Source organism: Phyllobates terribilis, unplaced genomic scaffold (assembly GCF_046119375.1).
Source record: "Phyllobates terribilis strain yellow unplaced genomic scaffold, ASM4611937v1 Scaffold_92__1_contigs__length_6168646, whole genome shotgun sequence".
NCBI lineage: Eukaryota > Metazoa > Chordata > Amphibia > Anura > Dendrobatidae > Phyllobates > Phyllobates terribilis.
The window spans coordinates 5201659-5227765 of record NW_027362852.1 but is presented as its reverse complement, the minus strand read 5'-3'; the positions used below and the strand labels follow the sequence as shown (position 1 = coordinate 5227765).

General features: G+C 48.1%; 1 long non-coding RNA gene across 1 annotated transcript in view; it reads left to right on the top strand.

Moving 5' to 3' along the window:
- The window catches only part of LOC141197845 (uncharacterized), a 57243-nt gene extending 32084 nt beyond the window's left edge, over nucleotides 1–25159 (top strand). The window contains exon 3 of the long non-coding RNA XR_012269875.1: nucleotides 25099–25159. This is a non-coding gene — a long non-coding RNA (uncharacterized lncRNA). The remainder of the gene's footprint in view (nucleotides 1–25098) is intronic.
- Nucleotides 25160–26107: the final 948 nt, after the last annotated feature.

Sequence of the window (26107 nt, the reverse complement as noted above, 5' to 3'; positions counted from 1 at the left end):
GTTATGCCCTTCACCATGCCCTATATCCCGGGAGCAGCCTGGCTACCCCAGTACTCAGGGGAGTCACATACCCTGCATGACTTTAGAGAAAAGCTGGATAGCCTCTTCCAGGTGTACCCCCTCACAGAAGAGCAAAAAGTGAGCATCCTGGTGGCCCAACTAACCGGGGCAGCCAAAAGGGAAGTAAAATCCTGGCCACCTGGGAGGAAGACTGTCGCAGGGATACTAACCCGGCTGAAGGACACCTTTGATACCCGCACCTCAGCCGAGATTAAGCTTAGATTCTACGGGTGCAAGCAGCGAGCGCATGAGAGTATAAGGGACTATGCACTAAACCTACAAGAGGCCCTGAGGGCCATAAAGCAGACCGACCCTGATGGGGTGGGAAACGAGGACAGGCTGTTGACTGAACAATTTATAGAGGGTTTATATTGCAATGCCCACCGAACCCAGTTGCGGGCAATGGCCTTACAGGATCCCCATCTGGACTTTGCACAGTTCAAGGACAGAGCCATCCGGGTGCTCCGAGAACCGGCACCAGGTGGCGTTGTGACCCACAGACGCCCCACTACCACTTACTACCAGGAGGCGGCGCCCTTGTCAGCAGGGCCTGTGGGAGCTGATGCGCAGGCTTTGGACAATGACCCGGCTCCAGACCTACACCATCAGGTCCAAGAGCTAGCTAAGAGCGTTGCTGCGCTAACCCGAACTGTGCAGTCTTTACAGGTTTCCACCCCAGGGAAGATCCAGCTGGCATCCGGACCGGAGGACATCCCGTGGCGTCGACCAAGGAGGACCCCACCGGCCAGAGGAAGACCCAGTGACCGATACAGCGAGGACGGACGACCCATCTGCCGCCGCTGCAATCAATCCGGACATATGGAAAGGTACTGTTCTTTAAACGGGCACAACCTGGGGTAGAGGGCCAACCCCCAGGAAAAAGATCACCAGGCCCATCGAACTGGCGCGACAGATATGTGGGAGGACGTCCAGTCTTGCCTGTGGTACTGGATGGCATTCCCATGAGTGCCCTACTGGATACCGGGTCACAGGTCACCACCATCCCGTACGTGCTCTTCAAGCAGTACTGGAATGACTCGGATATTACCCACTACCCTGACGACGACTTGAGTATCATCGCCAGCAATGGCCAGCCCGTGCCACAGATCGGATTTAAAGAGGTGGCCCTCAAAATCGGTAGAGTCGAACTGGCCGCACAGGGACTGATCATTGTAGATATTGATAAACATGAGAGTCACCCAAAAATAACTCTGGGAACTAACGTAATTGAAAATTGTCTTGCAGAGGTGATTTTCCTTTTACAGCGGGTTGCCAAGAACGCCAGCTCCGGCGAGCAGCGGGTGCTCCAGAAAGAGATCCGGGCACTGATGCAACGGCAACAAGTGGAACTCTCCGGCGGTGAGATTGGTAGCGTAAGAATGTGTGACCCTTTTCCTATTGCCATGCCCCCAAAAAGTGAAATGATGATTTGGTGCCGGGCAGCTATTGGTCTGAGAGGAAGAGATTACCAGGCAATGGTGGAACCAGTTTACTCAGACAGTAGGCCCACCATTTTGACAGCACGGGGGGTGGTCAATGTACGCCATGGGAGGGTGCCCATTCGCATAATAAATATCGGGGAGAGGGAAGTGTACCTGCCCCGGTATGCCACGCTAGCCAAATTATATACCACTAATCAAAATTCTATACAATCTGTGGAACCCTTGCCTCCATCTCACCCGGAGGAAGGTAACGGCTCTAAGAAAGACATGGAGGACTGGTGTCAGCAACTACATTTGGGTACTGATTCCACTCCCTCACATCAGAAACAAGGAGTCTATCGGGTGGTTCAAGAGTATGAGAGAGTGTTTAGTAAACACCCGTTAGACTTTGGGCGGGTCAAGGGGGTAGAACACCGCATCCCCACGGGAGATCATCCTCCCATAAAAGAGAGGTATCGACCCGTACCCCCTGCACACTACCAACACGCCAAGGGGATGCTTCGAGACATGAAGGAGGCTGGGGTAATCCGGGATAGCTGTAGCCCCTGGGCAGCCCCACTAGTTTTAGTCAAAAAGAAAGACAACACCATGAGGATGTGTGTAGATTACCGGAAAATCAACCGTATCACACACAAGGATGCGTACCCCTTACCAAGGATAGAGGAGTCATTGGCTGCTTTAAGATCTGCTAACTTCTTCTCTACCTTGGATCTCACTAGCGGGTACTGGCAGGTTCCTGTAACAGAGGCGGACCGGGAGAAGACCGCATTCACCACCCCGATGGGACTTAGCGAGTTCACCTGCATGCCGTTCGGACTCTGCAACGCCCCAGGAACCTTCCAACGATTAATGGAGTGCTGTCTGGGCCACAGAAACTTTGAGACGGTCCTGTTGTACCTGGACGATGTCATCGTATACTCCAAAACTTATGAGGACCACCTGAAACACCTGGCGGAGGTGTTCGAAGCTCTGGCGAGTTACGGCCTAAAGGTGAAACCCTCCAAGTGTCACCTCCTGAAACCAAAGGTGCAATACCTGGGACACGTGGTGAGCGCTGACGGAGTGGCTCCCGACCCCGATAAGATCACCGCAATTAAGGGATGGCCAAGCCCCTCCAGCGTAAAAGAAGTGCGGCAGTTCCTAGGGTTGGTAGGCTACTACCGAAGGTTTATTCCCGGTTTCACCAAAAAGGCAGCGCCTATGCAGGACCTCCTGATAGGCCAGTCCCGGAAGGCCAAGAACCAGAAGCCGCCCTTCAAATGGGAAGAGCTAGAAGAGGAGTCCTTCCGCCAGCTGAAGATGGCCCTCACGGGGGATGAAATCTTGGCGTACCCGGACTATAGCCAGCCCTTCATCCTCTACACCGACGCCAGTAACATCGGGCTAGGAGCCGTACTGTCCCAGATTCAGCAGGGGAGAGAACGAGTAATCTCCTATGCCAGCCGAAAACTGCGACCCACCGAAAGGAACCCCGAGAATTACAGCTCATTTAAGTTAGAGTTCCTGGCCGTGGTATGGGCAGTCACCGAGCGCTTTAGGCATTACCTCGCTTCTTCCCGGTTCACCGTATACACGGATAACAACCCGTTGATACACCTGGACACGGCAAGACTCGGTGCCCTGGAGCAGAGGTGGATGGCCCGTCTGTCCAACTACGAGTTCACAATCAAATACCGGGCAGGACGCTCCAATACTAACGCGGATGCCCTGTCCAGGATGCCCAACCTGCCGGACGAAGGAGAAGATCCGGAGGGACTGGAAGAAGTTGAACTCCCTGCGTTCCACCGTCATGGGACTATCCAGTATTCCCACCGGGTAAGGGGTAAGCAGGCTGCTACGTTGAACCCCTTACCCCACTACAACTGGGCGGAAACGCAAGACAGCGACCCTGCCGTCCGACTAGTGAAGGAGATGCTGACTCGGCCGGAGGCTCGCCTTGAACCAGACGCTCCGGAGGAAGCCAAACAACTATGGGCGGAGAAGAGTCGACTATTCCTTTACAAGGGGAAGTTGTGCCGCAGAATGGTCAACTCCCGGACGCATGAACTACTCTGGCAAGTAGTGGTGCCACGAAGAGACGCAGCCATGGTGATGGAGGCATACCACGACGGAGCTGGACACTTCGGGTGGAAAAAGCTGGAGTTCCTGCTGCGCGAGCGGTTCCACTGGGTAGGCATGAGGGGAACCATCGAGAAGTGGTGCAGAGACTGTGGCCCGTGCAATCTGAGAAGGAAGGACCGGGCCAGCCAGAAGACTCCCCTGCAGTCCATCGTCACCCGGCAACCGTTGGAACTGGTAGCCTTGGATCATGTAAAACTGACCCCAAGCAGAAGTGGCTACGTCTACGCGTTAACCATCGTGGATCATTACTCCCGGTTCTTGGTTGTCGTCCCCGTCAAGGACTTAACGGCTCAAACAGCAGCTAGAGCCTTCCAGCAGCACTTCTGCCGTCCACACGGGTACCCGGACCAAGTGCTGACGGACCAGGGACCTGCCTTTGAAGCGGAGGTCTTCCAGGAATTCTGCAATCTGTATGGCTGCCGGAAGATAAGGACGACACCCTACCATCCGCAAACTAATGGACTTTGTGAAAAAATGAACCAGGTGGTAATGGATCTTCTAAAAACATTGCCCCTGGAAGAACGCAGTCTGTGGCCTGAGAAGTTGCCCGATCTGGTGGACCTATACAACCACATCCCGGTAGGTTCCACCAACTGTACCCCGGCTTACCTAATGAGGGCGAGACCTGGTAAGTTACCTGTTGACCTGGAAATGGGAGTCCTGACACCTGAGGACACTTCACCAGAAACAGACTGGGACACAGAGAGGCAGCAGCAGTACCGGAGAGTACAAGAGAGCGTGGAGCGAAGTCTCTGTCAGGCTAGGGAAAGACAAGAGAAGACTTACAACCAGTATGCTCCCGCTGTTCCCCTGGTACCCGGAGAGCAGGTCTTGAAGAGGAAAAGACGGCTCCACAAGTTGGATGACCAGTGGGAGAAGGACCCGTACACCGTACTGCCCTCAAGCCACGAGAACCCGAAGGTCTGTACCATCAGTAAAGACGGAGGGGAAACCACAGCCATTGTGTCCCGGGACCACCTGAAGAAGTGTCCCGAACAACTGAGGAACCCTGAAGAGGAACAAGAAGACCATCGACCCGTGGGAGAAAGGGAAGATATGGTTAGTACCGTGCTCGGGGACTTCCCTCGGTCTTGGACTCAAGTCAATGGTGCAGTTGTGGTACCCGTACTCACCTTCCTCCAACCATCATCCCAAGAACCAACGGAGCAACGGGTAGAGCTGGAAGAACAGCCGGTCCAGGAGGCAGAAGACTCCACACGAGTAGAACAGGAGAATCAACCCTCTGCTTATAGTGAGCCTGCCGTACCCCTAGTGAGACAAAGAGCCAGTAGACAGCTGCCCAGTTTACCCTTGACAGCTCCTACACCCTGTAGTTCAGGGCCAGACAGTCAGCTCCGTAGGTCCACTAGGGCCACTAGAGGCCAGTTACCCGCACGCTGGAGAATTTGAAGTGTAAAAATAGTTTTATTTATGTTTATCTGTGTATTGTTGCTTGTGTATAATTTTGTGTTTCCAGTTGTTTTTAGGAAACCTTGGTGGATTTACCGGGAATCCTTGTACATAGTTGGAGCGTAACCCAGGATGGACTAGAGACTGTTAAGGACTCGGGGTAGGACAGACCCCTACCTGGTTACGTCTCCCTGTGTTGGTGAAATGGACACCTTGCTTCTTTCAGAGACTGCACCCGGTTGCGGACACGCCGTAACCATCTTTATATGTTTTCTTATTGTATTATTAATGTTTTTTTGCCTTGTTATGTTTTTCTAAATGTGTTTAGTCCCGGAGTACTAAATTTCACTAGGGGGGAATATGCCACCCCAGGGGTCTGGTTTTCCACAGTAATGTAATGTTATGTCTGAGAGCAGGTGGGAGGTCCTTTGGTCAGGGATCCTGTGCATGCCACACCTCCTGCCCAGTCTTGGGAGGGGAAGAACTTCCCCTGTATAAACCCGGGGCTGAGGCAGGGTGAGTCAGACAAGGAGAGTGGAGACAAGAAGCAGCATAGGAAACAGCAGAGTTACAAGGAGTCAGGGGCTGGCAGCTGCAGAGTTCGCCCTGACTAAGAAGATTCTTTACCGGACCCGGAGTCCGAGGCTGTGGGGACTAACTCCTACCCAGCAGCAGAATCCGTCAGGCAGGGGATTTCAGGTCCTCTGGCCCAGAAGCCCGAAGGCACGGTCACACGCGTGGGACCAGCACCGCCATCGTGGAGCGGAAGCCATTAGAAGGCCCCGAGTCACCGGCCATACGGGTGAGCACCACACGGTACACTCAGGGACGTGGGCTACTTATATCCGCTTCTAGCAAGGTAGCCAGAAGAGTACAGTCAGTTTGGGAGGCCTACAACTCCGCCTGGCCAGGGGAGATCCCATCTGCTCAAGGACTGACCAGGCCCCGTTCGCTAGCAAGTACTCCGGGAGGGTCTATCGTTGTTACCAGTAAAGACCCTGAATTACACCGCACCGTCTCTGAGTGGTTCCTGCTACCCCCATCATCCACGTCGGCTGCCCTGAGGCCATACCCCTCCCGTTGGGGGTTATACCATCCCCGCTGCACCATCCATCCACCGGCCTCAGCGGACTGTCCTGCAGCGGCAGCTCCATAAGCTGCATTCAACGGGTGGCGTAGTCGTACTACATCTACTGCCGTCCAGTTTGACTCCCTGGGCACGGACCGGGTCACCGCCACGAGACTACAACCCTCAAGAGATCCGGCTCCGGGTAAGCTCCCGCGTGCGCAACGCAGCGCGACACAGGCCCAGGGGCGCGTCAGCTCACCATATAGTGTCATTACGCTTTGGCTCTTTTGATACCTGTGATACGTCTGACCTCATAGTATGTCCCCCCTTTTTACTCTTTTGAAGGAGGCTGTTTTACACTTGAAGCATATATGTGTTACAATCCATAACTAAATCGTGTATATTTTTTTATTTTTCCTCTTTATTGGTTAACTCTGGAATGAAGCACCGCTTTGTATTCATTTATATGAGATATTTTCATGTGCTGAGTGTCGGCTTATTTGTTACCCCCCCTCTTTTTCTCAGATATGATTGTAATTTGATTTATCATGAGACGATGGATTTTCGTTTTTTATACAGTTCTTCCCATTTTTGTATTGTTTTAGATAAACCTTGATAAAGGCTGAGGCTGAAGTGTTGGTCATACATCTGTCTCATGAACAATTTATTGTCTGAATAAATACCTTGATTTGCATCAATATCCATTGTGCCTAAAGGTTTATATATATAAAATAAGTATTTTTGCTTGTGAGTTTTCTTATAATGTTTTTAAATAGAAGACCGTATTGCGATATCATTGAGATACAAATGTTTCTGTTGCGATCCTCAGCTCTACCTGAGAACACAATCTGCGTGGGACTGGGCCGAGTGGGGGGCATCTGGCCAACATATAGCGGCGGGCACTCTGCAGCAACTCAGCACTGTTGACTTTGGAGGTCCTCTTCATTACCTGGTGATCAGCGGCTGCATGCATCCCCTAGAACTAGATATGCTAAGACTGTTTGCTGTGGAGCCCTTTAGTTTCTATCAGATAAATGTGGAGGACAGCTCAACATATCTGTCATCATAGACAATCTGTGCCGAATCTGCACCCCTCACTGCTGAGCAGCTACCCTGTCTAGGTGGCAGCACACAGTGCTTTGTGTGTGTCCCATTGTGTTACTAGTGATATAGCAGTATACTAGGGATGCACCAACTCCACATTTTTATTAATATTACTCCAGATATGGACGAAACCCTCCAAGATGCAGGCTTTATTATACTACAGAATTTTGGTGCATCCATAATATATGCTCAAGCACTTTAATAGAAACCTGTTCCACCATGTCCATCCTTCACTGCGTTACTGGTATTTATTTGGAAACACAGGGATATTCCAGGAAAACGTGTTTTATGCTTAATAAAAATAAACTGATCACATTTTCAGAGAATTTCCATTGGTATTTATCTCCTTTTTTGTAATTTATCTGTCTGGTTAATTCACACTTTTCATGTTTTTTGTACAACCAGTTAATGGGGTGGTCTCAGTTTCTTAAAGGGAGTCTGTCACCCCAATACTCAAATCATTTATGGATTTGTATAGGAATCTTGGCCCCTATAAAAAAAATATACTTTAGGTACAGATATTTTTATGCAAAAACAGCATTTACACCCCACGCTTAATTACCATCCTCTGCCCCTCCCCTTACGATGATTGACAGCACTGCCTATATTGAATCCTCAGCCCTGCACACACTGACACTGCAGGAGCTGAAAACTCAGTGTCCGAGCTTGCGGGCATCCTCTGATCCCCTTGTCCAGTCTACAGTTGTCTCGTTCAGTGGGCAGAAAAAAGCTTTACTTAAAAATTGTAAGTCTCGATTTGAGTTTGCCAAAAGACATGTGGGAGACTCCCAAAATATATGGAGGAATGTGCTGTGGTCAGATGAGACCAAAATTGAAGTTTTTGGCCACCAAGGTAAATGCTATGTCTGGCACCAAACCAACAGCTCATCACCCCAAGAACACCATCCCCACAGTGAAACATGGTGGTTGCAGTATCATGCTGTGTGTATGTTTTTCTGCAGCAGCCACCTCCATTATCTGAATGCAAGGAAGATTGTGAACTTGTGCTACTTGTGCAGTAACACTTTGTCATTTCTGCTCCATTCTGTCTTCAAGCACAGGGTTAACAATGCTCTGACTCCATATCCGGCTTCATGGCTTGATCATAGATGCTGGATCCTGATTCCCAAGAAAATCCCACCAACCCAAGATTGTGAAAGAAATGCACAAAACACTTTTAGTGAATGTTAAATAGACCAAATTTTATTACAAATCATATTATTTCATTCAGTGTCTGAAATTTAGAATCAGCCAATTGCTATGAAAAAGACACTGAAAATGGCAAACCTCCGACTCACGAAGAATCATCCGTCAGCACTCAGGAGAGGAAAACCCCCTGTGGAGGAAACCTCTAGGGAACCATGGCTGGAGGACTTGCCCATCCCTCGGGCTTAGAAGGATAGTGCCAACAAGTAACAGCAAATTGTACTAGAATTTGTACATTGTATCATATTTACAGTGAGACATAATATACATCCACTATAGATATGATAGCAGTGACATCACATAGTCACACAAGTTACACATTACATCATCAGAAAACAGACAGTAATGGAGAAGGTCAAAGTAGGTGCCCTGTGCGAGCACCATATGGAGAAGTCTAATGCGACATCTCCAGGCCGTACACATAAAGGTGAAGGCAACTAGTACCGGACGTGAGGGAGATCTGGCTGCAACATCTGTCACCCCATTGATCGCTAGGGTTAGTTTGATCTGGCTGGCTAGGCGGTACGGCTGATCTGGCTGGCTAGGCGGTATGGCTGATCTGGCTGGCTAGGCGGTATGGCTGATCTGGCTGGCTAGGCGGTATGGCTGATCTGGCTGGCTAGGCCGTATCCCCTTCCTCCCTTACAGGTTATGGAGTGATGAAGCTCCAGGTCTCCAGACACATCAAGTATGGCGCTTCATACGGCTGAATGACCTGTGGTTCCGGAATCATCTTTTATATCATAGATGTATGTGTTTATGACATCAGCACTATAAAACAAGCCCTCACATGGCCATATTGACGGAAAAATAAAAAAGTTATGGCTCTGGGAAGAAGGGGAGCAAAAAATGAAAGCGGAAAAACCTGAGGTGATAAAGGGGTTAACTGGAATTTTCTGCCATGGACTCATTGGCAAATCTGAAATAGATATTTCTCGCTCCCTTATCAGGGTGGAAACATATATCTTTGGCCTTATTCAGACGTCTGTTTTTCATGTTTGTGTCCTCTCCATATTTGTTACGGATAGATCACATACACAATATAATCTGTGGAGTCGTCCACATGTCATTTTTTTGTTGAAAACCGCGTAGTGTCCGTTTTTTATCCTAGTGGTTGATGAGAATTCTCCAGTCAGATCTATGGGTCCATGACATCGCTGACAGCTGGCATTGCCATCCATGTGCTGTCTGTGATAACACTGTTACCAGAGGAGAAGCTTCTCAATTTATGGATTTATTTTGCATACAAGAAAAGCTGATGAAACGCTGAAGATAAAAACTGACCACTTTCAGACATTTTTTGCATATACGATAAGTCACTGTCATCTGATTAAGGCCTAAGGCCCCGTTCACATGTCAGGTTTTAATCAGTGTTTTTTTTCTCATTTTCATCTGATTTTGGTCAGTGTGTCAGTTTCTCTCCTCAGTGGGGCATATTTTTTTATATGTAAAGTAAAAAGCAAATGGTTTCCTCGCCTCGCTTGCCCGGCCTATAGACACTGGAAAACAAGCAGTACAGGCAACATGGTTCGTTCTGGCCATTTTTCTGACAGACTCATTGACTTCAATAGATGATCTTTATCTACAAATCGGATGGAAATCGGACCGGTCTCAGTTCTGATTTACAGATCAATCGTCCACAAAAAATAGAGCTGTAAACCTGTCCCCGGTCTATAACGGAGCATATTCTACCTGTTAGAGAAATAACCAGACGTGAAAAGAGCCGTGTGCTATTCTTACAGGGAAGGGGCCACCATTTTATGTTTTGTATTAATAATTATGTAATCAATTATTTTTAATGCAAAATTAAATGTACCACTTTATTAGTTTTTTATTTATTTATTTTTTCATTGGCCACTAGGGGCTGCCATTTTTATTTGGGGGGGGGGTGTAAGAAGCGCTCTTACACACCTCATTTACGGCAGCCCTGGCCATAAGAGACAGTAGTCTGTCACCGACCCTATCTCTAACATTAGAGGCAGCTCCTCCTGCCTCTAACTGTGACCTGGGCACGCCCCCTTGGCTGTCCAGGTCGCAGCCATGGGAGGAGATTGCAGCCATCTTTGTGGAGCCTGCAGTGTAAGCTGTACATTCCCCCTGTCGTCGCACGCACTGCTCAGTCAGAGCGTGCCATGACAGGAGCTGCCGGGGAGGAAATGCCTGGGAGTGGAGGCCCCGAGTGAGTATCTGTGGCGGCGCCGTGCGGTGATCTCAGCTTCTCTGCTGTTATCACTGCCGACATCTTCAGGCAACACAGACACAGCGCTGCGTGGGAACGTGGAAGGTGAGTAGAAGCGTTTATTGTTTTTTTTTTTTTTCCTTTGCATTGAATATATGGGGGCATAAACCCACCAGGATGGAGGAGGAGGCATAAACCCACCAGGATGGAGGAGGAGGCATAAACCCACCAGGATGGAGGAGGAGGCATAAACCCACCAGGATGGAGGAGGAGGCATATACCCACCAGGATGGAGGGTGCATATACCCACCAGGATGGAGGAAGGGCATATACCCACCAGGATGGATGGAGGGGGGGCATATACCCACCAGTATGGAAGGGGGGCATATACCCACCAGGATGGATGGAGGGGGGGCATATACCCACCAGTATGGAGGGGGGGATATACCCACCAGGATGGATGGATGGAGGGGGGCATATACTGACCGGGATGGATGGAGTGGCATATACACCTAACCAGGATGGATGAAGGTACATACGTTCCTCTCCCAGAACTCCAACTATTGGTCTCCTCACTACCCGGAGGTTTACTGACTGCTGTACAAAGAGGAGGAGATGCCACACAGTGGTAGACATGACCATGACCTTATTTTGAGTTGTGTTGCTGCCGTCAATTTCTACATTAGGTAAGTTTTTCAAATGAAATGGAAAATGTCTGATGTTCACCCTCTGATCTGTGATCTATGTTCTGTTGTGAATAAAATGTGGCTATAAGAGATTTCCCAATCATTGCATTCTTGTTTTCTTTCCATTTTTACACACGGCCCCAACTTTTTGGGAATTGGGGCTGTAATTTATGGTCATGTTCACAATGTCCACAAAGATAAAACATGGATATATCCATTTTCCATCGGATTTGCAGATAAAACTCGCCCCTTCGAGTGAAAGTTTGTAAGGAGAATGCACAGCACTCGGATGCTATCCACGTCATTTGAGCGATGTTCGTCTTTTAGGGTTTAATGGGCAGAAGACGCTTGGAAACGCTAAAGGGACGTCACATAAATGTGTCACATACATTGACATGATGCAGATTTTAATTCTACATTGCAAACAATTTCTGCATGAAATCAGCAGAGACATTTATTTTCAGCGTGCAGATTACATTTTGTAAACTTCCATCCGCTTTCCTGCTGCTATAATACGCTGCGGCTTTTCCACAGAGAGAGGACCCTGGTCCACAACATTTTGCTTATTTTGTTGGGAATTGGGCCCTCCGGAGTATGGGAGCTGACACTGATATGGGAGGTTTTATGCTGTTTGTGCAGTATTTGGGACATTAATTTATCAATTATTCGGCCAGGGTATAACAGTATTTTTAGGTAATGATTTGTATTGTACTAATATTTAAAACTTTAATACAATAAACTTTACGGTGTGATGTCAGGACTATGGCACAGTTATTCGGCCGGTGTATTTCAGTATTGTACAGCACTATTATTTGGGGACTTTCTGACGTGTATTTATGGACTGCGGGGTAGAATTATTTTGTGCATTGTATTGCACTATTTTCCATAGAACTGTGTGGCTATATTATTTGGCCAGCATATGGTAGTAGTTTTTGGCACTAGGGATACTATTATTCTGAAACTTTGTGTCATCATTTTATGGACTGTACAATTCTGTTCATACTAATGTAATTGCTTCTATTTTTATAGTCTATGTAACATTTTGAACACCGTACGGTATTATTTTATGACAGAATTATTTGACCACTTTATGGAATTATTTTCTTATGGACTGTATGGCGCCATTATTTAGTTATTGTATCGTCGTTTTTAGTAATTATGTGTTACTATTCTTTAGAGTTTCATATGGTGGGTATTTAGGGATTGTTTGGTGGAATTAATTTGACCACTGTATGGCAGTATTATTGAGGCATTATAATAGGCCCATTGTGTGACTGTTGAAAGTATATCCAGCGGAGCCGTCACCACAGGGAGTCTCACATGCAGACCCAGGTGATGTGTTTGACCTGAGAAAAATACCTCCACTAGCTTTGGGGGGGAGGGTGAGAGCAGTTCTGTCCATTCAGAGGGCTGATCCCAGTGAAGGAGAAAAGAAGCCACATGGTTAGAGTTGGTGGAATGTCGTTGAAGGGATAGTATCTAGTCTGAGGATCTGGACCATGGATGAATCGATGGCTTATGGCGTAGAGATCAGCTACCACCTGAGCTGAATAAATGTGCTACAGTTGTGGGATCCGTGATCCATTGTCTGGATTTGATACATTTTCTTAAAGGACTGTTGATACTGGGCACCTTTGCTTCTATCGTTTTATGTGTCACATGGAGGATCGTGGACTGTGACTACAGACTATACTTGCTGGAGATACGAAATATGTGGGCCAACCAAAAGTTGGGGGATAGTGAGTATCGCTTGGCACAAAGGCAGTGGAATTACCTCCCCGGGGAGGGGATCTTGTGGACTGAGACAATTGTATTTTGGACATTTACCTGGAATTGCTGTATTACCATGGATGTAAGGAATAAAATAGTGTTGCTTGTAGATGGTAAGCTTAGGAGCAGGGACCTCACTCCTCATGTAACAGTTTAAACTGTCTTACCGTGTATTGAACTTATTGTATGTACATGTCCCCGCTTAATTGTAAAGTGCTGCGGAATATGTTGGCGCTATATAAATAAAAATCATTATTATTATAAACCTGCCTAAGTAATTATTGAAATGCACCATCTCAGATCTTCACAGTATGGACCCCAAAATAGTAAGGATAAAAACTACAGCAAACACTGCAAATAAAAAAAATAAGAAAGTTGGAAAGCAAAGAGGAAGCAATAGGACTATGTGACCCAGGACCTGGTGCAGCCATCTACTAATGTGCAGGACACCCTGGGGACAATGTCCTCCCCATCCATTAGAACTACAAGGTCCAGCAGACAAGCAGCAGAGCACATCACTCCTTCCCTCCATGTTCCGCTGCAAGTCCAGCGCCGACATTACCGCACATGGCCGCTAGATGGCGGGGCACCTCTGCTGTTGCAGCCAATACTAGCGTGCAGGTGAAGTCGCTGGCCACTAGGTGGAGGGTCATCTCTGCTGTTGCTTCCATTACAATTGCTGGGTGCAGTCGCTGGCCACTAGGTGGCGGCAGACTTTTCCAGGCTGGAATGTTGCTCTCCTCTGCTCTTGCAGTCTGATATAACGCTGGGGATTGTGGGCAGAAGAGATCACAGCCGCCTTGTCTCCTCCACACTCCGTGGAGAGATCCTGTCAGTGAGCCGCCCCTCCTGTCAGGGAGCCGGGGAGAGCCTGACCGCTGCCTCCATCCATCACCGGCCGCTGCTGCGGGCTCAGGTAAGTAGCAGCCCCGTGCCCGCAGCCCATGTCCCGGGCTGAGAAGCCTCCGGCTGCTGATTGCTGCTGGCAGAGGCGATGGCATCCGGGACTGGCAGCAGGTGATGGGTCCTGTGTGATGTGGGCACATACTGGTCAGATGGGGGCACAGCAGTGCCAGGGAAGCTGGCAGGAGGAGATGCCCATAGTGTGTGGTGTCTGGGGTGATGGGGTGAGACTGGCACCTGCCCTGATAACGCTGCCAGTGCCCGGGAGACTTGTGCCGCTCACTGTGCCCGGGGAGACTCGATCACCTGCTGATCTGCCAGTATTCTACAGCTGGGATTGGCTGTAAGAAGCGGATTGTAACCAAGTCCTAGTGATTAGCTGCAGCGTCGCTATGTTCCATTGTGATCATTATATACCAGGGATTAGCTGCAGCATCGCTATGTGCCATTGTGATCGTTATATACCAGGGATTAGCTGCAGCGTCGCTCTGTGCCATTGTGATCGTTATATACCAGGGATTAGCTGCAGTGTCGCTCTGTGCCATTGTGATGTTATATACCAGGGATTATCTGCAGCGTCGCTCTGTGCCATTGTGATCGTTATATACCAGGGATTAGCTGCAGTGTCGCTCTGTGCCATTGTGATAGTTATATACCAGGGATTAGCTGCAGTGTCGCTCTGTGCCATTGCGATCGTTATATACCAGGGATTAGCTGCAGCGTTGCTCTGTGCCATTGTGATCGTTATATACCAGGGATTAGCTGCAGTGTCGCTATGTGCCATTGTGATCGTTATATACCAGGGATTAGCTGCAGCGTCGCTCTATGCCATTGTGATCGTTATATACCAGGGATTAGCTGCAGCGTCGCTCTGTGCCATTGTGATCGTTATATACCAGGGATTAGCTGCAGCGTCGCTCTGTGCCATTGTGATCCTAATATTCCGGGTTACAATGTGACCCTATAAGATGTGAGTAGCCCCTGAGTAATAGACACGAGGAGGTGAAGGACCCTCCTGCTGTTCCTCCTGGCCCGGTGGCCGTGGCACATGAGGACGTCCACTCCAGTGATGGGTATCAATGTTATTATATTATTTTCTGATAACTGAATATTTTATCAACGGTATTTTCTGCCGTTAATGTTAGTGTTGGTGAGGTCCCAGTGTGCTATGAGATATTCCCCAGCGCCTTCTCTCCTGCTGATCCCCCTTCCATTCCTCCGTGCTGCTGATATCCCCCCCTCCATTCCTCCGTGCTGCTTCTATCCCCCCTCCATTCCTCCGTGCTGCTGCTATCCCCCCTCCATTCCTCCGTGCTGCTGCTATCCCCCCTCCATTCCTCCGTGCTGCTGCTATCCCCCCTCCATTCCTCCGTGCTGCTGCTATCCCCCCCTCCATTCCTCCTTGCTGCTGCTATCCCCCCTCCATTCCTCCGTGCTGCTGATACCCCCCCTCCATTCCTCCGTGCTGCTGCTATCCCCCCTTCCATTCCTCCGTGCTGCTGCTATCCCCCCTCTATTCCTTCGTGCTGCTGCTGATATCTCCCCCTCTATTCCTTCGTGCTGCTGCTGATATCTCCCCCTCCATTCCTCCGTGCTGCTGCTGATATCCCCCCTCCATTCATTCCACCGTGCTGCTGCTGATATTCCCCCCTCCATTCCTCCGTGCTGCTGCTGATATCCCCCCCTCCATTCCTCCGTGCTGCTGCTGATATCCCCCCTCCATTCCTCCGTGCTGCTGATATCCCCCCCTCCATTCCTCCGTGCTGCTGATACCCCCCCTCCATTCCTCTGTGCTGCTGCTGATATACCCCCTCCATTCCTCCGTGCTGCTGATATCCCCCCCCCCTCCATTCCTCCGTCCTGCTGACCGGGTCCCCGCTACTTTCTTCTCTTCTTCCATTGTTGGCTCGTGCCTTTCCCATTCAAGTAGTGGTGGTAGCAGGTATGGCCACTGAATTGGCTGCAGCAGTCACATGCCAACAGTACTGGGAAAGGAGCCTGGTGGGACCCGACCAGCAGCATGGAGGACTAGGGGGGGATCAGCAGGGGCTGTTCAGTATTTCCATCCCACACTCAGCCCATACCTACATATAGAATGTGATGTCTGCAGCCGATCTATAGCTACTGATTGTCTGCAGCGTTCCTCGGTGCACTTCACTATTGAGGGCGCTGTCTGGGATCGTCCTCACCCACTGGGATTCTGGCAATAATGAGAAGCGATAAATGACGGGTGAGGAAAATCCTGGAGAAAAGCCGCAAAGAGAAACCTTCAGGGTGTTTCCTACTGATTCTATAGAAATCCTTTTCTCCGCCAGTAACATAGTCCATTAGCCCCCATAGGGACCGCCTGGTGGTCAGGAGGTCCGGGGTGTTGTGCCCTGGTGGTCAGGGTGTCCGGGGTGTTGTGGTCAGGGGGTCTGGTGTGTTGCACCTGTGGCCTCTGTACATTTATAAGGGTGGAGTCGCTGATATCAGCCACAATATAGTGAGACATAAAGATGGAGAAATGCTGGAGATCTCCGGATCCACTGTGATCTCCTAGAAGAGATCTGCCGGTGACGCCCCAGAAACGATGACTGTTCGGAGCTCCGCACCTTGGATACGAGTGGGGTCTCATTCACACCTCCGTGATCTTCACGTGTGCAAGAAAAATGCTCCCGTGGTCCTCAGTGTTCTGGATATAAGTATAAGGGTCTGTGCGCACCACGTCTTGTAGATGCCGGCGACCCGCTCAACTTTACTACAGGAAGAAGCTGCAGAAACCGAGACAGGGAGAACTCCGAGCAGAAACCGCCTGGAGAACGGAGCGGTCACTTCTAACCGTGTGGCCTCTTCATAAACGTGAAACGGTTAAAGGACTGACCATGTGCACAGCGAGGCGGATTACATTGCAGGGTATATGGTCATTCTATCTATTTAGTGGGTGGTTGTTCTTCAGACGGGTTGTGGAGCGTACCGGCCTGATAAAGGCGCTGTGTGCACAGAGCCTAAACCTGCAGCGGGAATCATAGGGTCAGCCATGAATCTCTGCTCGTAGATCACATTGCAAATGCACAAGGGATTTATTAGTGTGAACTCCCGGTAACAATGCTCACACTCACTGGGTGGATGTGGACCAAGCCTGCTCATATTCACCACCCAACATGTATGGTGTTTCTTCATGTCTGGGAAGGAAAGATCAGGCATATTGGATAGCAGCATGCCCAATCCTTTTCTTCTGAGAGAAGCTGTCATCAGTAAATATATTTCTAAAGGTGCTATTGCCATGAAATTCTCACCAGATGTCGGTAACAGCCCATCCAATCCACACAGGCAAAGAAATCACCATAGATGTCCATAAATGAAGTTTTGTGTAATGAGAAATGACAATTTCTCAGCTGGAGGACTACGAGGCATCGAGTGATATCATTGCTACTAATGGAGACAAGTGTAGAGAATTCTGCTACTTCTGGGCTTAGGACCATTATGTGCAAAAAGTGTATGGTGTGTGTTACCAAAATAGGAATACCTCTTTAAAGGGGTTGTCCGAGCTTTTATACTTTTCAATGTGTGTGTCTAAGTTGCAGAATGCTGCCCCCTTGTAATATACTCACTGTCAGCATTCTGCACGGTTGCCTACATACTATACTTCAGCATGTGACCAGCCTCACTCCTGATTTTGGAGGACCTGGTCACATCCTGACTAGTCTTTTCGTGTTCTGTTCGGAGACTAGTCATGAAGTCACAACTAACACCACACCCAGTTTCTGCCAGACCCTCCTCCTTCAGCCTCCTGTGCCTGCACACAGTGCAAGGCGGCAGTGGCATGTCACAGCTGGTGGCACTAACCAGTCCAATCAGCTGCTAGCAGAGACATACGGGTGAACTGAATGGTGGAACAAGGAACTGAAAGCTTCTTCCTCCACTGATCAATCTCAGGAAAGGCTGGAGGTCCTGTCACTGATGATGATGGGAAAACAGTGCTGCTGTAGGTGCAGCGCAAAATCACATTCTGCAAATGGGAAAGTAATCAGACCTAGGTATTTCTAATAGCTGCAGAGCAGGTGACATTACTTTGACCAATGTCCTAATAGACCTTTCTTCAGTCAAGGTCTAATAGGAGCAGTAAGATGTCAGTCATGGGGGTCACTGTTAGGACCCCAACTTCTATAGAAACTCATCTGCCCTGTAATCGTATCTCCCTCTCCTTCTGTCCAAACCATCTAGATGCTGTGGTTGCTACTGACGGTGGGGTATAAGGGGTTAACCTGCCAGGATCAGGAATAGCTCCGCCAGCAGCGGGACTGTGTAATACAGCTGTACGACTGCTGCAGATCTCGTAGGTGCCCTGACGACACCTGCCTGATGAAAATGTGCACTATTGAGCGGGTGCTGGATCCTGACTGTGAAGTAGATTTTCGATGCTTCTCGGGAACCAGTTATTCTTAATCTTTCAGCAGGTTAAGGGTAGAGAGTCTGATTCCAGTGATGTGTCAATTACTGGGTGTGTTTTGCTGTTTTAATACAATCAGTATTTTATCAGCAGGACGTTGTCACTACAAGACTAGGTGTCTCGTGTCTCCTAGTCCAACCACACCGCCATCACTGGTTAGCGGCTTTCTGTCAATATACAGTGTACACAGAAAGCTGCCAATCAATGGTGTGTTCAGGGTTATACAGGGCTCAACATCTGAGCTCTGCTACAGAGAAAAGTGTGATTCTATCACAATTGCTGCACCCAGTAAGTGGCACATCGCTGGAATCAGGGTCTCTGTCCCTACATCATGCTGCTGTCAGATTACATAGCAAAAACCTGCTGACAGATTCCTGTTAAGGCCCAGCTATAATATCACTGTAACACTATCATTAGATGTGAGCTCCCTATACCTGTATACCTGCTGCTGTGGTGCTGCACAAAAAGTTATTCACAAAACGAGTGTATACATGTATATCTATATCTCCTGAATGGTATTACTGCTAGATTTACTATAGATATACAGTACAGACCAAAAGATGAAGCTCATCAAGAGAATGCCAAGAGTGTGCAAAGCAGTCATCAAAGCAAAAGGTGGCTACTTTGAAGAACCTAGAATATAAGACATATTTTCAGTTGTTTCACACTTTTTTGTTAAGTATATAATTCCACATGTGTTAATTCATAGTTTTGATGCCTTCAGTGTGAATGTACAATTTTCATAGTCAAGAAAATACAGAAAAATCTTTAAATGAGGTGTGTCCAAACTTTTGGTCTGTACTTTATATGATTGTGAACTAAAAGTAAACGACACAAAGTGAATAACAATTGATCATACTTTCCATACGCTAATGAAAGTGCTACAGTGCATATATGAACAATAAAAAATGTGTATATAATTTATTTAAAACAATAATAAATATATAAGGATTGAGAGGAGCCACTAATTTTAAAAACCTCTATATCAAAAAAGCTCTTGTATGAATATCCAGCCGCCTGTCACTGGTATTTATTCAGATAAGTATGATGAACAGAACCTGGAATGTGACGACCAATTCCTCGTTGGCGAAATATCATCAATTCAGATGCATTTTTATTGTGTAAAAGCGCCAAAACCTAAAAAAACTATATAGATGTAGTATAGCAGTAAATGTACTGACCCGAAGAATAAAGCGACCTTATCAATTTTACCACACGTGGAACAGCGTAAAAAAACAATTCCTGAATTGTTGATTTTTGTTTGTTCTGCCTCCCAAAAATAGGAGTAGAAAGCGATCAAAAAATGTCACGTGCCCGAAAATGATACCAATAAAACCGTCAACTTGTCCCGCAAAAAACAAGCCCTGACATGACTCTCTCGGCCGAAATATGGAAAAATTATAGCTATCAAAATATGGGATGCAAAAACTAGTCTTTACAAAAAAAGCGTCTTTTATGAATATGAATCTGGTATCGTTGTAATCGCACCAACCCGAAGAATAAAGTCGTCTAATCACTTATACCGCACGAGGAACAGCGTAAAAAATAAACTCTAGCATTAGAGTTACGGTTAGACCACGGCCTCATTATCAGTATCTGGTCAGCATTTGGTCAGTATTTTTCTCAGGAGTGGGAACCAAAACCAGGAGTGGGTGATAAATGCAGAGTTGGTGACTTGTTTCTATTCTACCTTTTCTCTGATTGTTCCTCTCCTGGTTTTGTCTCCCACTCCTGAGAAACAATACTGACCCAATACTGATAATGGGGCCCTGGCCTTAGGGTTGTTTTAGGGTTAGGGTTGTGTTGAGGTTGGGATGTTTTCAAAAGTAAAGAAAAAAAAAAAAAAATGATGACGATATGGTGACTAGTCTTGAGAGCAAGTGCTCGCTACTTGAGTATGCATCGGGTGCCGGGTATGCACTGAGTATCGCAGGTGCTCAAGTGACATGCTCGAGTCTCTGCCCCATATGTTTCACGGCTGTTATACAGCCAAAAGAAAAAAACACATGGGGATTGCCTGCTATGCATCGGCAATCCCTGCATGTTTTTTTTTTGTTGTTGTTTTTTCGAGTGTCTAGAAACCGTGAAACATGCGAGGCGGGGACTCGAGCATGTCACTCGAGCCCCCGCGATACTTGTTTCATACCTGAGTACCTGATGCAAACTCAAGTAGCGAGCACTTGCGCTTAAGACTAATGACAACATATTCAATATGATGACATAATGTTATCAAACTCTGTGTTCTGTGTCGTACCTCTGGGTTCAAAATGTTCACTATACCCTGTGACAAAGTCACTGGCAAAGTACTGGAGGGAAGATGTGTAACACTGAGACTGGGAGCTCCAGTAATTAAATATAGGAAAAAGGTTCCAGCACACGAAGGGGTTACTCAGCCATCTTTAGTTCTAAGGTGGTTAAACACCTGTAGAAAGGAAGGAGGTCAGAGGATAAAATCCCAGCCTTTTAGAGCATTTGTGTGTAGGGTGGGTTTGGAGGTGAAAGCTCTGAGCTGTTTTGTCATGTGAAGGAAAGACAAACCTTGAGTTGTTTGTTCCTGAAGCGGGCGGTTACTCGTAGCAACAAGGACTGTGCCATACGTTATGTTTTGTTTTTCCTGTTAGGCCAGGAAGGCCGTGTTTGTTTTTGCTATCTGTGCTGTGGTTTATGCAGCATTCTTAATAAACCCAGCAGAAGATTTAAAGAGACAATGTTCCTGTGTACCGCTATATGCAACCAAGTGAGCCGATCTACAACAACCCCTTGATAAAATCCTTGGGGGGGGGTCTAGTTTCCAAAATGGGGTCACTTGTGGGGGATGTCCACTGTTTAGGTGCATCAGGGGCTCTCCAAATGCGACATGGCGTCCGCTCTCGATTCCTGCCAATTTTGCGTTCAAAAAGTCACACGGTGCTCCTTCCCTTTTGAACCCTGCCGTGCACGCAAACAGTGGTTTTTCCCCACATATCAGGTATCGGCGTACTCAGGAGAAATTGCACAACAAGTTTTGGGGTCCATTTTCTCCTCTTACCCTTGTGAAAATAAAAAATTTGGGGCTAAAAGATCATTTTTGTGAAAAATGTTAAATGTTCATTTTTTTCTTCCACATTCCAAAAATTCCTGTGAAGCACCTGAAGGGTTAATAAACTTCTTGAATGCTGTTTTGAGCACCTTGAGGGGTGCAGTTTTTAGAATGCTGTCACTGTTGGGTGTTTCTATCATATAGTCACTTCCACCTCCTATCCACGATCTGTCACAAACTCTCGCAACCATTCTAAACTTATTCCCATCCGCCCAGCCCCCGCCTCCCCAGTCCCACTAACAGGAGCTCTATGCAATGCTCGCTCCGTGTGCAACAAACTTTCCTACATCCATGATCTTTTCATTACTAACAAACTCTCCTTCATCGGCATCACCGATACCTGGCTCACCACCTCTGACACGGCGTCCCCAGCTGCACTTTCTTACGGTGGATTCCATCTTTCTCACACACCCCGCTCCAATTTCAAGCATGGTGGAGGAGTAGGTTTTGTCCTGTCAGGCAACTGCTCCTTCACCCATATCCCACTGCCACCCTCCATTACTCTTCCCTCCTTTGAAGTACACTGTGTGCTCATCTACGCCCCCCTCCAACTGGCCGTCGTTTACTGCTCCTCAGGACTAGCCACCACCTTCTTTGACCACTTCAACGACCTGGCTGCTTAATTTCCTTTCCGATGACATCCCCACTATCATCATGGGTGACTTCAACATCCCCATTGACACTTCCCACTCATCTGTCTCGAAGCTTCTATTCCTCACTTCCTCCTTCAGCCTTGCTCAATGGTCTTCAGCCCTCACTCACAAAGATGGCCACACACTGGACCTCATCTTCACCCTCCTCTGTTCCCTATCTAACCTCTCAAGCTCACCTCTCCCTCTTTCTGACCACAACTTACATTCTCTTACCTCTCCTCTCCAGGTACACAAGCCACACTCCACAAACTTGCACACCCTCACAGAAATCTCAAACACCTTGACCTACACTCAATCTCTGAATCCCTTCTCCCTCTCACAGGCATAAGTTCATTACACAATGCAATGCTGCTGCCACTTTATATAACACCTCAATAGCTGCAGCTCTCAAATTGGTCGCCCCCTGACACTTATCACAGCTCGCCCATTCAACCGGCAACCCTGGCACACCAACCTGACTAAAGAACTGCGAAGGGCCTCCAGGGTTGCTGAGTGAAAATGGAAAAGGTCCCACTCCAGCGAGCACTTCATTGCATTCTAACAGTCCCTCACTACCTTCAAGTCCACACTTACTGCAGCAAAACAATCATACTTCTCATCTCTCATATCATCCCTGTCTCACAACCGTAAACAGCTATTCAAAACTTTCAGTTCTCTCCTCCGTCCCCCAGCGCCTCCTTCATCTCCTCTCATCTCAGCCGAAGACTTTGCCACATTCTTCAAGCAGAAGGTTGACACTATCAGACAAATCTTTTGACTAAAGTCCCCACAGCCCCTCCTCACACCTACTCAACCATCCTCCTCCAAAACCAGCTTCTCCACCATTACAGACAATCAACTCTCCTCTTTACTCTCCAAATCACACCTCACCACCTGCAAACTTGACCCAGTCCCGTCCCAACTCATCCCTAGCCTTAACACTATTCTCATCCCAACCCTAACCCACCTTTTCAACCTGTCACTAACAACTGGTGTCTTCCCCTCATGCTTCAAACATGCCTCGATCACACCCATCCTCAAAAAGCCATCCCTTGACCCATCCTCTCTGTCTAGCTATTGCCGCATATCACTTCTCCCCTATGGCTCAAAACTACTGGAACAACACGTCCATTCTGAACTGTCCTCCCACTTCTCCTCTTTGACCGCCTCCAATCTGGCTTCCGACCGCACCACTCCACTGAAACTTCCCTGACTTAAGTCACCAACAACCTACTAACTGCCAAATCCAGGCAACACTACTCTGTCCTCCTCCTCCTGGACCTGCCATCTGCCTTTGACACAGTCGACCATTCCCTCTTACTACAGACTCTCATCTCTTGGCATCACGGACTTGGCCCTATCTTGGATCTCTTCATACCTAACTGACCGGACATTCAGTGTCTGCCACTCACACACCACCTCCTCATCTCGCCCCCTATCTGTCAGTGTCCCCCAAGGTTCAGTCCTAGGACCCCTGCTCTTCTCCATCTACACCTTCGGCCTTGGACAGCTCATAGGGTCCCATGGCTTTCAGTATCACCTCTATGCTGATGACACACAGATCTACCTCTCTGGATCCGATTTCTCCTCCCTACTAACCAAAATCCCACAATGTCTGTCTGCTATTTTATCCTTCTTCTCTGACAGGTTTCTAAAACTTAACATAGACAAAACTGAATTCATAATTTTTCCACCGTCTCACTCAACCCCCCCCAACTGACCTATCCATCAAAGTCAATGGCTGCCCAATCTCCCTAGTCCCGCAAGCCCGCTGCCTCAGGGTAACCCTGGACTCTAACCTCTCCTTTAAGCCACATATCCAAGCCCTTTCCACTTCCTTCCGACTCCAACTCAAAAAATATCTCCCGGATCCGCACATTCCTCAACCACGAATCTGCAAAAACACTAGTGCACGCCCTCATCATCTCCTGCCTTGACTACTGCAACCTCTTGCTCTGTGGTCTCCCTTCTACCACTCGCACACCTCCAATCTATCCTAAACTCTGCTGCCCGACTAATCCGCGTGTCCCCCGCCTCTCCTCTCTGTCAATCCCTTCACTGGCCCCCCATTGCCCAGAGACTCCAGTGTAGGGCCAGCAATGGCAGCCCTGGGAGCAGCAGTACAGTATATCACTATAACCATAGTGAGCATCCAGGAGATGTGTGGCTGGCATGGCCGTGCTGTTTATGTGGCAGAAGCCACATGATATAAAGACAAAGTAGCACTCTGTAGTGCTAAAGCATGGAAACATGAAATACATGGAATCTGAATGTCATTACTGCTTTAGATAATAAGAAAAAATGGAGATGTTTAGCTCATAATTTGGCCAATTCACGCAAACCCAGCAGCCAACGACAAGGCACTTTCCGGTTTGCTGGGAACTGATGTAATGTGAATCCTCTGCTAGGCTAAAGCCTGCATTTATGGGTAGCTAGGATCCTGCTGCAATTAAATCCACCACAGGCTGGAGGGTGGAGCGCTCGGTCAGAGAGACAATATACAAATAGCAAAAAACTGACTGTCACTTCCAAATCAGAAGACTGGTGTGTACAAGTCCCCTCTGGAGCGGAGCTGCGCCCACTAGTCGGGTTCTGCCCGGGAGTATGTATAATGCATATATCCCCGCCGTCCCCGGGTCAGAAACCAGCGACTCCGCACAGTGCACAGTCTCTGCGCTGGAGGATTTATAAGTCTGCAGTTACACACTGACCCCACAACCCCTTACAGCAGCCAACCATTAGCTTTGTGTGTAATACCAGGGTGAACCCAAGGTTATGGAATGATTTGTACTCACAGAACAATAATAAAACAATATATTTGTCACTTAGTTGATTTCCTTATAGAATGATCAGACTCGCAGAATTGCAAGAAATCAGTTCTACAGTTTTGTAGGAAAGACTTTGCCCATAAATCCAAAAGACTTTGCTAAAACATCTGAAAAGACTTCTGCCAACATCCCTTTCTTTTAGGAAGGATAATGGCCGTTCTCTTTCTTCCCTTTCAGAAGGCGTTTAATGTGTCCAGCGACTGCTCTGCACTTATACCGCTGGCAAACACCGCAATGAGGAGCGATGTCCAGGAAAGTCAGGCGCGCGGCTTACTACGTCTGGGGAGGCGCAAAGAAGCGCTGGAGAGCGCAGAACTGCTGGGAATGGAATTGGAGACATTATAGGAAACATTATTTCTCCAACTTGAGAAGAAAAAGTTGCTTTATTATGTTTAAAAGTAAAAATGGATGAAACTTACCTTTTTTTTTTAACTAGAGCATAATAGTATGGAAAAGTTGTCATATTTGCATTGGTCCAGGATCTCCTTCTGCCAGTGCCACCTATGTGAGAATGGAGCTGCCAACACCTGGGACCAGCGCTGATATAGTGTTGTGGGAAAACGCTGCAAAGTCAGAATGCTTTACAAAATAAGTGTTGTGTAGGGGGGCATGTCTGGCAGCCATTGGGTGCGTATGTGTCCAAGGGTCTCCGAGTTGCACAGAGGGCTCATCCCGGCATGGAGGGCCATCAGTGTGACTCCTCTTGGTTACAAGAAGCTTATGGGCCATTTTCAGATGAGTTTGGCTGAGCTCCATTAGCATGGCCTACGCGATGCTCAGAGTTGCGGCCTCACTTGAGCTGAGGTGGGAGACCAGAGGACCTTGTCTGCCATTGTCCTGTTACGAATGGGCCCCAGACTGTGAGACCCGACTCAGAAACACATGGCCCCTTAGCAGCGCTTCACTAATTGGTACTGTCCGTTACCACAAGATGGCGTAGTTGGCCCAGACCAAGGGTGCAGTTCTAGGTAGACATTGTCCCCCCTGATACCATCACCTATTTACCAGCGCTCAGAGGGAGAGCGAGAGGAGACTGAGGAACAGGGCACAGATACGCCCTCACAGACATTATCGGGCGCACGTACAGTCTGATGTCAGCCATACCAGTGCAAGTGGCAGTATCTTTCATTAGTCAGCACATGTAATATGCAGGTACTGTTATGTCTGACCTTATTCTGTGCATAGT